General features: G+C 49.1%; 1 protein-coding gene across 1 annotated transcript in view; it reads right to left on the bottom strand.

Annotated features, from left to right (window-relative positions):
* The window catches only part of DLG5 (discs large MAGUK scaffold protein 5), a 122,883-nt gene that overhangs the window by 77,387 nt on the left and 31,445 nt on the right, over window positions 1-14,051 (bottom strand). The gene's annotated exons all lie outside the window — the stretch shown is intronic.

Genomic DNA, 14,051 nt, shown 5'->3' with positions numbered 1-14,051 from the left:
CAAAGTCTGCACTCTTGATCCTTATACCCAACGCTGCTGCCGGGCTCTGAAGGTGGAAGGGCAGTCAGGGGAGGCTTCATGGAGGAAGCGGCCTGGAGCTGGCCCTGGAGGGCAGTGAACTTGGACAAGCACCCGAGAAGCCAACTCAGCCTGAAAGAAACACAGGCAGAGCCTGTCGCCCTGTGCAAGTGGAAAGTCTCAGAGTAGAGCCAGCCCTGCTCTGGATCCCCCCCTCCAACCCCCAGAAGGGGCTTGTCCCCTTCCTGTCCTCCTTCCCCCCACCAAGAGGACACTCAACAGGCATTGTTGAGATGGCACTGCTGAACCAGAGATGGGGACTAAAACTGGCAAGAGGGTGAGAGAAGCCATGGCTCCATGGCCCTGACATGCACCGCTGCTTCCTGCCGCCCCAACCCCCGTGCCCATGCTGGGTGCAGAGGCAGGTCCCAGAGCATGGGCACACTCATTAAAGAGGTACCGACTCCACGAGGTGCACAGGTGAGGAAGCAGGCAAGAGCGTGAAGAGTGCTGTGCGCTATGCAGAGAACACCTCCCCACTTCTGAGGACCTGAGGAGGTGCTGCGAAGGAGAAGCTTTCCTGCAGAATCACATGATCGGTGCAGCCACACCCCTCCCCCAGGCCTCAGCTTCCTTCCCTTTCAAAATATGGCCCAAGGCCGTGGACACTGAGACCCAAACTAGGAGGCTGACAAGCCCCAACATGTCAAAGAGGCATGGGGTGACCACAGCCCAGGAACGGAGAAGCCAGAGCCTGGCATATCAGTTAAGGAAGTCCTGCTTCCTGCACCCTACACGCCTGCCTCAGGACGGGGAAATCAGCTCCCCGGCATGCACAGGGAGGCTGGCAACAAACAGAAGGCCTGCTGTTAGAGGTCAGGTGAAGACGCACCCCCTAGAGTGCACAATCCACCCCCTCAAAGTGTCAGGTTTGTAAGTGAAGAGCCAGTTAGTCTTCCCCAACTGACATACAGCTGGAGTATTCTCTGCAAAGTTTAGAACAAGAATAACAAGCTTAATGGTGCAGCCACTCTGGAAAACAGTATGGAGGCTCCTTAAAAAGTTAAAATTTTTGCAACCCAGTCATTGCACCTTGGGGTATTTACCCTAAAGATACAAATGTAGTGATCCAAAGGGGTACGTGCACCCCAATGATTATAGCAGCACTGTCCACAATAGCCAAACTATGGAAAGAGCCTAGATGTCCATCATCAGATGAATGGACAAAGAAGATGTGGTATATACATACAATGGAATATTATGCAGCCATCAAAAAATGAGATCTTGCCATTTGCAACGATGTGGATGGAACTAGAGGGTATTATGCTAAGCGAAGTAAGTCAGTCAGAGAAAGACAATTATCATACGATCTCACTGATAGGTGGAATTTGAGAAACAAGGCAGAGGATCAAAGGGGAAGGGAGGGAAAAATGAAACAAGACAAACCAGAGAGGGAGACAAACCATAAGAGACTCTTAATCTTGGGAAACAAACTGAAGGTTGCTGGAGTGGAGGGGGGTGGGAGGGATGGGGTGGCTGGGTGATGGACACTGGGGAGGGTATGTGCTATGGTGAGCGCTGTGAATTGTGCAAGACTGATGAATCACAGACCCGTACCCCTGAAACAAACAATACATTATATGTTAATAAAAAGAAAAAAAAAAGTATAACGAGCTTGCTAAAATATCACAGTAAGGATGCCTACGTCTCCCTTTTTGAGGTCATGAAAAGAACCAGTAGCCCATCTTTCAAAAGTGAAAGGGGGTGTTCATTTCCTAGCTAAGTGGAGTGTTAACATCCAAGTGCGCAAGTGCACAAGTGAGAAGTGCCAGGGGGTAGCGTGAAGGATGCCTGTGGGGCTCTAGGCTCATTCCTTAACCTCCTCCCGCTGGACTCTGGAATCATCTGGGAGATAAGGAACTGAACTACCTGACTCTGAGGAAACTCCCAGATGTCAGTGCTGTCACCTGGGACCCACCCCCATCTCTGGCCAAAACTGCCCCCAAAGCGAAGTCTGAAAAGGGAGGGAAAACAACACAGGCACGCCCAGAACTGATCACTCAGTAAGATTAAAAATCAAGAGCCTCCTCTCACTGTCAGGCCCTTTGAGTTCTCCCCTCCCCCAAGGCACAAGGTGATGGAAGTTCGCTGAATTTCCAGAGATTAAAAACAGCAGTCAGAAAGCTTGCTCCCCCTCATGAGGGTGGGGAAGGCTGGAGATGTTCTTTGTTATCTCCTGGTCAGAGGCTATAAGCTCCAGGATGGGAGTAGCGGGAGGAACTGGGACCATCAACTTGCCGCCAAGTGGGAGCACTTCTCAGTTCTAGCTTCCTGTCACCCCGAAACAAGCCCTGTTTTCCTCTGTCATCTCCCAGCTGGGCTGGGTCACAGTCCTGCACCTAGGACGTGGCCCAAGCAGGGTCTGGTGGGCTCCCTGGGAGGGAGGCTAGGCCAGCATTTACAGCAGGAAGGGAAGGGGATGGGGACAGGCATTAAGAGTCTCCCACTAAATGCAGTGATCTAGAGGCGCCTGGGTGGCTCAGTCGTTAAGCGTCTGCCTTCAGCTCAGGTCATGATCTCGGGGTCCTGGGATTGAGCCCCGCGTCGGGCTCCCTGCTCAGTGGGGAGTCTGCTTCTCCCTCTCCCTCTGCCTGCTGCTCCCCCTGCTTGTGTGCTGTCAAATAAGCAAACAAAATCTTTTTTAAGAAATAAAATAAAATGATCTAGAGGCATGTTCCCCACCAATGAATGTGACGAAGCCTGACCAGCATCCCCCAAACCACAGGTCATGGCCGCTACCCTTGTGACCGCTCATGCCCCAGGCATACAGCAGCAACAAGGACACAGCGAGAGGAAACAGGGAACCACAGCAGCGCACAGGCCCAGGGCGCAGCCAAGCCTCCACGATGCTGCCGATGGCCAACTCGCTGGACAACTCGCTGGACAACTCGCTGTGGCACATCTGCCCTAGAATAAACTTCTAACCAGCACCACACATCACAGTGGGCAGGAAGCAGCTCTCTGCAAGGCACCGGGCACTGCCAGCTCCCTCCAGCCCTCAACTGGGACTCCCTCTCCACTACTCAGTAAAGGGAGAAGAGGCTACCTCCGCACGGACTACCACCTCGAGGGTGCTGCCCTGCGCAAGTGCAGGCTCTGGCCAGGCCCCCTGTGCTGTGTGGTCTGGGGCAAGTGGTTTCCACTTTCCGTGCCTCACGTCCTTGCATATAAAGCTGGAAGAATGATGGGTATGAGGGCCAAAGGAGTAAAGAGAGGTAAAGCCCCAAGGACAGAGCCAGGCACAGGGCAAGCACCCCATAAACCCCAGCTCTCATGACCGTTACCTGGCCCTCCAGCAGAGGTGTGCCCTCCTTGTATCTGAATATAGCCCTGTGCCTTTGTTTTCTTGCCTTTAGGATAAGGAGACCCCCCCAGGCTGCCTGGCTGGCTCAGTCAGTTAAGCGTCTGCCTTCGGCTCAGGTCATGATCCTGGGGTCCTGGGATCGAGCCCCACATTGGGCTCCCTGCTCTGCCCCTTCCCCCTTCATGTTCTTCCTCCCTCCCTCTCTTTCTGTCTCTCAAATAAATAAGTAAAATCTTAAGCAAAAAAAAAAAAAAAAAAAAAGGAGACCCCCTTTGCCCTCTTTCATGGCCAACTTTTTTTGCCTGGCTATGGCCAACTCCAATCCATCCCTGGCCTTCCTTGCAGGTCTCTTGTTCTGAGTCACGAGGAACAAGCCAGAGCACTCCTTATGTGCCTGGCAGCCCTCCAGCCCACCCAGACCTCCTCGGAGTCCTCACTACCACCTTCCTACACATGGGCATCAGTCAGCACACATCAAGAGAGATGGAGTGAGGGTGCTCTTGTGCAAGGCACCACCCCTTGGTAGGCATGTCTGCCCCGGGGGAACACAGAGCCCATTCATTCACCAAATGCTCAGCAAGCACTGTGCTGGGAGGTCCTGGGGTGCAGCAGAGAACGAATGACAGAGTCCCTGCTCTCATGGAGCTCGCAGGAGTGGGGGTGGAAGAAGAGAGCCAAACTAATAAACAAATGCAAACTGCATCAGGTAATAAGCACACTATGGAGTGTGACTGGGATGGGGCGGAGAGGTGGCTGTCGTGGTACAATGTGGGGGGGGTCTCTGAGGTCACATTTGAACGGAGACCCGAAGGAAGTGCACAGCGCTGAAGAAAGATTGTTTCAGGTAGAGGAAAAGCAAGTGCAAACCCTATCTGCACTCCACCCCCTCCCTGAACTTCCCTGGGTATCAAAGAGACTGATGGAAATGAGTCAGAGGGACAGGGAGAGCCATCAACGACCGCTAGGCACCTTACATGTTTGGGCTCAAGCTTTTCTTGAATGTCCTAATTACCACATTCTGACTACTCATAGCAGCTAATATTTATTAAGTACTTGTCACAGGGAAGGTACTATTTGTATGGATTATTTCATTTAATCATCCCAACAACACTAAGAGGAATGGACTATTAACTCATTTTTCTAAATGCTGAAATACAGCCTCAGAGAGGCTAAGTAACTCACCCACATCCACAAAGCTACTAAGTGATGGCTCCAGATTCAAGTAAGACTCTTATCCATTTGCCCTGGATTACTTCCTTTCCACCAGGGTCAGGAAAAACAAAATTCACCAGTTCCTTGTCTCCATGGACAGCAGAGGGTGTAAACAGCCATCCCCCTGCTCAATGACAATGTGCAGGTGAGGAGAAGCATCGAGGAGTCACAACTGATGGGTTAGAAACTCTGGCGGGGCTGTGCCAGAAAGCGTCTTATGGGCCAGCATTTGGCACTTTGGCCAACGTTAGCTTTCCAACAGTGGGAGGGAAGAAGAGAAGCAAGAGAGACGGGTTCCAGTCCTCTCTGCCACACGTCAGCTACCAGCCTTGTCCTCCCGTCCTGGCTTCGACCCCTCCAACCCTGTCACTCCTCCCGCCACCAGCGCATTCTGGTCCACCCAAGGGAGACCAGCACAATCTCTGGAACAAGCCAGATAGATATTTGGATAGATAGATAGATAGATAGATAGATAGATAGATAGATAGACAGATAGACAGACAGACAGACAGACAGATAGATTAGTCAGTCATGAGCAGGTTCCTCAGACCCCACCGGTTCATCCTGGCTTAGAAGGCAGCAAACAGAATGAACCGGTGGGGTCTGAGGAACCTGCTCATGCCCGTAATGCTCAGACTGAAGGCAAAAGAACCGCAAAATGTCTCCCTCCCAGTCCCCTTAAAGCCACTTCATCCCCCAAACGGCCATTGTCCATTAATCTGAAATCAGGGTAGGCTCAGGAGTCCACCAGAGGGAATGATGGCTCTGGGAACAGCCCAAGTCTCCGGGCTAGAGTGAAATAGGCAAGGACATGATATCCAGGCTGCACGGGTCAGAGACACTCAGCCCACAAAGGCCAGAAAGGAAAGCTCTTGCTCTCACCAGCAGTGGATGAGCAGCTGCTTTTGCCTCTTTTCCTTCAGCAGCATCAATAGCACCCTCCCCACCGGCTTCGCGTGGCACCTGGAAAACTACTGACCACCGGGGCGCCTGGGGGGCTCAGTCAGTTAAGCGTCTGTCTTCGGCTCAGGTCATGATCCGGGGTCCTGGGATCGAGCCCCACACTTGGCTCCGCACTCAGCAGGTAACCTGCTTCTCCCTCTCCCAGCTCATGCTCTCTCACTCTCTCTCAAATAAATAAGATCTTTAAAAAGAAAGAAAGAAAGAAAAAAGAAAACTACTGACCACCACACGCTGGGTCCCCAGGACTCTGAGACCATGGAGAACCACTTACCTCCCCCTCCATACAACATTCCTGCTGAGTTTGAACCCACCAGGACCCTAGCCACAGGGTGGGAGGTACAAAGTGACGGCACAGTGCACAGGACAAAGGGCACAAGATCAGGAGCTGGATGGACCTGGGCTCTCCCTGGTTTGGTCACCTACAAATGGGTGGCCAGGGGCAAATTATTTTCCTGAGCCTCAGTTTCTCCATCTACACACCAGAGCTATAAAAAGTCTTTATCTGTATCTCACAGATTGTTGTGCTGACAAATAAAGTTACAGATGCTGAAAATGCTTTGTACCTGCAAAGAAACTGCTCACAAACGCTAACCTGCCCGAGACCCAAGGCCCCCTGCTCCCTGACGCCCCTGCACATTGTTCCCAGCTGCCTTTACTCCCTACTCTTCACTGCTGGCCTCTTCTCTTCCAGAAACTCCTCCTTTTCCAGTACTCTTATTCAAAACACAGCACTGCAAAAAACACAAGGAAATGAATAAAAAGCAAGGACTGTGTTAGATGCCAACATTACCCAATGTGATCTAAAGACTCAGGGCAATTCCTATCAGAATCCCAATGACCTATTTTGCAGAAATAGAAAAACTCATTTGAAAATTAAAATGAAGTCTTAAGGAACTCCAAAGAGCCAAAACAATTGTAAAAAAGAAGAAGAAAGTCAGAGGACTCATACTTCCTAATTTCAAAGCTTGCTATGAAGCTACAATAATCAAAACAGTATGACACCAGCATAAAGACAGACCAGTAGACCAATGGAACAGAAATAAACCTTCCCATAATGCTCAAATAATCCTGACAGGTGCCAACACTAGTCAATGAGGAAAGAACAGTCTTTTCAAGAAAATGATGCTGGGAAAACTGGATATACACATGCAAAAGAGTGAATCTGGACCCTTATCTAAAACCATATATAAAAACTAACTCAAAATTAATCCACATCCTAAAGATCAGAGCTAAAATTATAAAACTTATAATAAAATATAGGGCTTCATGACATTGAATTTGACAATGATTCTTAGATATGACACCAAAGTCATGGGCAACAAGAGAGAAAAAGACACAATAGGCTTTATGAAAACTTCAGAATTTTGTACATTGAAAGGCACTACCAACAGAGTGAAAAGGCAGCCCAAAGAATGGGAGAAAATATTTGCAAGTCACCTATATGACAAAGGATTAATATCAGAATATACAGAGACTCTTAAAATAAACAAATAAACAAAAACCGGATTCAAAAATAGGCAAATGAGGGGCACCTGGGTGGTTCAGTCAATTAAGTGTCCAACTCCTGGTTTTGGCTCAGGTCATGATCTCAGGGTCGTGGAATTGAGCCCCGAGTTGGGCTCCTTGTTGGGCACAGAACCTGCTTAAGAGTCTCTCTCTCCCTCTGCCCCTCCCCAACCCACAGCATGATCTCTCTCTCTTTTTAAATGTTTTATTTATTGGGCGCCTGGGTGGCTCAGATGGTTAAGCATCTGCCTTCAGATCAGGTCATGAGCCCAGAGTCCTGGGATCGAGTCCCGCATCAGGCTCCCTGATCCTTGGGAGCCTGCTTCTCCCTCTGCCTCTCTCTCTCTCTCTGTCTCTCATGAATAAATAAATAAAATCTTTAAAAAAATAAAAAAATAAATGTTTTATTTATTTATTTGAGAGAGAGAAAGAGACAGCACGCGCCCAAGAACAGGGAAGGTGGTAAAGAGGGAGAAGCAGACTCCCCACTGAGCAGGGAGCCCAACGTGGGGCTCAATCCCAGAATCCTGAGATCATGACCTAAGCTGAAGACAGACGCTTAACCAACTGAGCCACCCAGGCACCCCTCTATCTCTCTCTCTCTCTCTCTCAAAAAAAAAAAATATATAGGCAAATGACTTGAATACTTAGACATTTCTCCAAAGAAGATATACAGCCAACAAGCACATGAAAAGATGCTCAACATTACTCATCCTTAAAGAAATGCAAATCAAAGCAGCAAGGAGCTACTCCCTCAGCTGGTTTGGGGTGGCTACCATCAGTAAAGCGAAAAGTACCAAGTGTGGGTGACGTGTGTGGAGAGATGAGAACCCTCCTGCATTGTTGGTGGGAAGGTAAAACAGTACAGCAACTGTGGACACTAGTAAGCCAGTTTCTCAAAAACCTAAAAATAGTATTACCACAGGATTCGGTAAATCCACTTTTGGGTATATACACAAAAAAACTGAAAGCAGGGTCTCAAGGAGATATTCCCCCATATCCATGTTGACAGCATTACTCACGATATCTAAAATGTGTGAGCAACGTGAATGGCCACTGCCAAATGAATGGATAAGCAAAATGTGGAGTTACCCAGCCTTCAAATGCTAGGAAATTCAGGGGCACCTGGGTGGCGCAGTCAGTTGAGCATCCAACCCGGTTTCAGCTCAGGTCATGATCTCAGGGTTGTGATATGGAGCCCCGCGTTGGGCTCCGCGCTCAGCAGAGTCTGCTTGAGATTCTCTCTCTCCCTCTCCCTCTGCCCCGCCTGCTTGTGTTCTCTCTCTAAAATAAATAAAATCTTTAATTAAAAAAAAAAAAGCTAGGAAATTGGGACATGATGTACAACACAGATGAGTGTTGAGGACATTACGGTAAGTGAAATAAGCAAGTCACAAAAAAACAAATACTGTGTGATTCCATTTTATATGAAGTACATGAAGGAATCAAAATCACAGAGACAGGGGCGCCTGGGTGGCTCAGTCATTAAGCATCTGCCTTCAGCTCAGGTCACGATCCCAGGGTCCCGGGATGGAGCCCTGCATCAGGCTCCCTGCTCTGCGGAAAGCCTGCTTCTCCCTCTCCCACTCCCCCGGCTTGTGTTCCCTCTCCAGCTGTGTCTCCCTCTGTCAAATAAATTTAAAAAAAAAAAAAATCACAGAGACAGTAGAATGGTGGTTGTCAGGGGCTGGGGTGAGGAGGGGGAAATGGGGAATTACTGCTTACTGGGTATAGTTTCATTTTTGCAAGATGAAGAGTTCTGGAGATAAATGGTGGGGATGGTAGCACATCATGAATGTGTTTAATACCACTAAACACTATACTTAGAAATGGTTAAGATGGTAAGTACTGTTACATGTATTTAGCCACCAGCAAAACAAAACAAAAGGCAAGGACTTTATCTCCCTCTCTATTATAGTTACCCAAAATCCTTGGGGGCAGTTTGAGACTAACACAGTCCCTGTGGGAGATATCCCACAGCTCCTGGAGGACAAGCCCACAGCCACTACCTGGTAATGTGAAGCCCTCGGGTCAGAAAGAAGTGAGGGGAAGGGGAGGGCCAGATCCAGGACTTCCTAATGGGGAACCACACGGTAAGTACTGTTCTAGGCACATACAAAATCCTGGGATGGACACCCAAGACACCACTCAGGGGGGGCAGGAGGAGCAAGAGAATGAAATCTGGGCGCCTGGGTGGCTCAGTGGGTTAAGCGTCTGCCTTCAGCTCGGGTCATGATCCCAGGGTCCTGGGACCGAACCCCCTCATCGGGCTCCCTGCTCGCAGGGAGCCTGCTTCTCCCTCTGCCTCTGCCTCTGCCTGCCATTCCCCTTACTTGTGCTCTAAGTAAACAAAATCTTTAAAAAAGAGAGAGAGAATAAAATCTTCTAGATGGCAAAGGGGTAGAGAGTGGTCAGAGGGGCTGGCCTGCCGCACCAAATGCTGCGGTAGGACACAGAAGGCAAAGAAACATCTGATGTGGTCATCTGGATGTCAACGATGCTCTGACAGTTAAGTAAGGCAACTGATTGGCTCCGGTTTCTCTATCAGAATTGATGAGCCTAAATTAGACCAGAAAAGGCAAGAGGTTCATCGTGAAAGAACCGCCATGTCCTGTGACAATGGCCCAAAGCCCTGTGTCAAAAGAGCTTGAGGCCACACCTGCACTTGTCAGGAAAGGAGCCCATAATGGATTAGCTAGGTCTGGGGAGGGCAAGATGGGAAAGGTCTCCACCTGGCTGGTTCCCAAGGGCCAGTGCAACAACAAGAACACTATTGCAGGGGCACCTGGCTGGCTCAGTTGGTAGAGCATGCGACTCTTGATCTCAGGGTCATGAGTTCAAGCCCCCTGTTGGGTCTAAAGATTACTTAAAAAAAAATTTTTTTTTAAAAAGAAGAAAAGTTGGGGGGGGGTGCCTGGGTGGCTCAGTATTCTTGATTTTGGCTTGGTCCTGATCAAGCCCCACCTGGGGCTCTGTGCTCAGCACCTGGGGGCTTGGGGGGGGAGTTGTCTATTTGAGATTCTCTCCGTTTTTGCATACTCTCTTACTCTCTCTAAAATAAATAAATATTTTTTAAAAAAACACTATTTCATGGTGCTCAGTTCTTAGCAAGCTTACTATAATTTTTTCAAAAGATTTTATTTACTTGAGCGAGCACGCGCACACTGAGCAGGAGGATGGGCAGAGGGAGAGGGACAAGCAGACCCCTGCTGAGCAGGGAGCCCAAAGTGGGTCTCGATCCCAGGACCCTGAGATCATGACCTGAGCCGAAGTCAGATGCTTAACAGACTAAGCCACGCAGGTACCCCACAAGTTTAGCATAACTGATTACCAACTGTAATTAACTCTAAAATCCCATCTGTTTCTCCATTCTTTAAATGACCAGGACCAAAAAGGCCCTCGGGGGAAAATAAAAGGACAGTGATCTCCCATGTATTCTTTTCTTTTGAGGTCCTGAGAAACAGAGAATGTAAAGAAGGGTTTGGCCCTTCAGGGGGTTCTGAGAGGCCCAGACCAAAGCGATGGTTTTCCTATCCAAGAAGAGGGAGGTGCACCTGCGTGGCTCAGTCAGTTAAGCCCCTCGGCTCAGGTCATGATCTCAGGTTCTGGGATCAAGCCCCATGTCTGGGGCTCCCTGCTCACCCGGGAGCCTACTTCTCCCTCTCCTTCTGCACCTCCCCCCTCTCATGCTCGCTCTCGCGCTCTCGCTCTAATAATTAAAATCTTAAAAAAAAAAAAGAGCCCTAGGACACTTTATGCACCCTTCCTCTTGAATAAGGGGACACCATACAGGAGGGTTCACCCTTTATTTACACAGCGCCTTGCATGGATTTTAAACAGGTGACCTCCAGCAGTGGGTGGAAAGAATCCATTCCTGAAACGGGAGGGACCTTTTACGCTGTATTACAAAAAGGACAGCTGCACGTACTAACCTACAGAAATGCACTCAGATATGACATGCTCACCTCCATCACACCCAGAGCAGGGGTGAGGAGTTTCTAAACACCTGCGGTTACAGACCCACTGCACCAACGCACTCAGGCAGTGAGTGCTCCTCTCGGCAGCCACCCCACCTCCCACCAAATAAAGGTGAAACATCTCCAACAACTTTCTCCCTAAAAACCCTGTAACAAAGGCTTCCTTCCATAATGTTCCAATTTCACACTTCCTATTTCAGCGAATCTAGTGTTCCTATTTACCTTCAACCTGAGTGCATAACCAATCTCACATTCGAACGTTTAGGAAACAGAACCATAATCATTCTTTCCTCAAATGCAGAAAGAGCTCCCTCAACCAACCCGACGCAAAATCTGGCCGCACAGGGCCTTCAAAGTGCCCCAAGTCAACCCCAGGAAATGGGGGAGGAAATCAGAGAAGTATTTCAAATGCACAAAGGGATGTGGGTTATCTTTCACACACAGGCAGCCCTCAGGAGATAAAGTAACAAGATCTTGAGTAACAAGAGAAAATATTTCAACAGAGAAAAAGCCAAAATCCACATCCACAACCACAGAGTACAGCAAATGAAACCAAAGTGGACAGCCCCCAAAGATCCCAGTCTTCTCCTAGCTCCTGTTCCAGTCCATCAGCTAGTAGCCCCGAGGGCGAACGCTCCCAGCCTCCTCCCTGTGGACAGGACACGCCCATGCCTGCATCATTGCGCCTGCTAACCCTGGCCCGGCACAAGGCAAATGGTGAAAGTTTGAAGAGTGAGTGTTGGATCCATATTTTCCAGTGACCTTCAGCTGTGTCAGAGCTCACGAGGACCCCTGTACTGCCTGGTCCTGACCTTGCGCAGATGTCCAGAGGAGGCACGACTGAGCCAGGTCACACTGAGAGCTGGAGACTGGAGACAGTGCCAAGGCCAGCTTCAGATGCCCCCATCACTACAGGACCATGCATAATAGAAGTACCAGCTGTGAAGGCCTGAATTGTGTCCCCTCCAAAATTCACAGTTTAAGTCCTAAGCCCCAGTACCTCAGCATATGACCGTATTAGAGACAGGGTAAAAGAGGTGATTAAATTTGGGCGCCTGGGTGGCTCAGTTGGTTAAGCGACTGCCTTTGGCTCAGGTCATGATCCTGGAGTCCCAGGATCGAGTCCCACATCGGGCTCCCTGCTCGGCGGGGAGTCTGCTTCTCCCTCTGACCCTCTTCCCTCTCGTGCTCTCTATCTCTCATTCTCTCTCTCTCAAATAAATAAAATCTTTATAAAAAAAAAAAAGAGGTGATTAAATTAATATGAGGTCAGTAGTATGGGCCCTAATCCTTATAAAAGGAGGAAGTGTGGACACAGACCTGAGCACACGAACATGAGGACACAGAGAAGACAGTCATCTAGAGCCTTGGGGAGGGACCCAAGACATCCCCTGCCAACACCCTGATCAGAGCCTTCCAGCCTCCAGGGCTGGGCGACAATAAATGGCTGCGCTTTGAACGACTCAGGCTGGGGTACTCCATTATGGCACTGATACAGCTGCGACCGTGCCAGGCTCTGGGCTGCCTTTTCCAAGACAAACACCCAGTACAGTGCCAGCCAGGAAAAACCATCAAATTAATGTTATCTTACTTAAATCTCACAGCGCTCCAGGAAAGAGGTGTTACCATTAGTCCCAATTTACAGACAAGGACCCTGAAGCTCAGAGAGATTAAGGAACAAGCCCCAGATCATTTAGCTGCCCTCTCCTCCAAGCCCTGCCCCTTTAGCTATGGCCACGCTGCCTCTAAACCAAACCCCTCTGCCCATCCTCACCCACTCAGCAGTCCTAATATGATCCCCAGAACGGCCCCACCCCCCTAGATGACCACTGTCTGAGGCCACTGAGCCTTCTTTCCCAGCCTCCAGCCCCCGGCAGATACTTGGGTTCAAGGAAACGCAGGCTTTCTACCTTGTTATAGTTCTGGGATCTTTTCCCTTTTTTTTTTTTTTTTTTTTTTTTTTTTAAATGAGGATGCTTTGATAATTGGGAAAAAAATTAGGTTAAGGAAAAAAACATTAACACAGTTAAAGAATTCTATAGAATCTTCAGGCTGTGTGCAAATAAAGAAGTAATCCAAAGGTATGTATTTGGAAAGACTATTAGGAATAAAAGGGGGGGTGCTTGGGTGGCTCAGTCATTGGGCATCTGCCTTCAGTTTAGGTGATGATCCCGGGGTCCTGGGATCGAGCCCCACATCGGGCTCCCTGCTCCACGGGAAGCCTGCTTCTCCCTCTCCCACTCCCCCTGCTTGTGTTCCCTCTCTCGCTGTGTCTCTCTCTGTCAAGGTAAATAAATAAAATCTTAAACAAAAGAAAATAAAAAGGGGAAGGGGGGTGGGGAAATGGGTTAGCCTGGTGATAGGTATTAGGGAGGGCACGTATTGCATGGAGCAGTGGGTGGCATACGCAAACAATGAATCATGGAACACTACATAAAAAAATTAATAAATTAAAAGAAAGAATAACAAGGGGATTAAAAAATAATACAAGCAGCCCTTGCAGCATCCTATCCACCGAGATAAGATAAGGGACTCACGGGGCAGAAAGGAGAAGACCCCCCACGACCAATAGTCCCAGCCAGGTCATCTCCAGAAAATATGCATTTTTAAAAGCACGTTCCATTTCATCACGTTTCAGGAAAACAAGAGACCCTGAGGGGCAGACAAGCAGGCTCCAAAGCCACTGGCAGCGTGCGTGCCCGTAGCTCAGGCCGCGGTCGCCCGTGGCCAGCCAGTGATTTTCATCGGAAAAATCCAGATCTCAAGTGACAGACGGGGCTCAGACAGGGAGCTACCATCAGTATGCAGCCCAACGAAGCGCCAATTTTCATATTTCCTGCAGCCGGCTGGGCCCCCAACTTCTTAGTTAAAATGGAAACTGTCAGACAGGATTTTGTGCAAATATGCACTTTCCTTGGGGGCAAACATTCTAAGTCTACAACTTGTTCTTTCATTTTCCGAGCTTTCTGTCTGCGGTGACTATATCAAAGATGAGAGAGGCGGGTGGGGAG

The sequence above is a fragment of the Callorhinus ursinus genome, unplaced genomic scaffold (genome assembly GCF_003265705.2).
Source record: "Callorhinus ursinus isolate GAN/ISIS: 27379988/994484 unplaced genomic scaffold, GSC_fseal_2.0 scaffold31, whole genome shotgun sequence".
In the NCBI taxonomy this organism is placed as follows: domain Eukaryota; kingdom Metazoa; phylum Chordata; class Mammalia; order Carnivora; family Otariidae; genus Callorhinus; species Callorhinus ursinus.
This window is presented reverse-complemented; position numbering and strand designations above follow the sequence as displayed.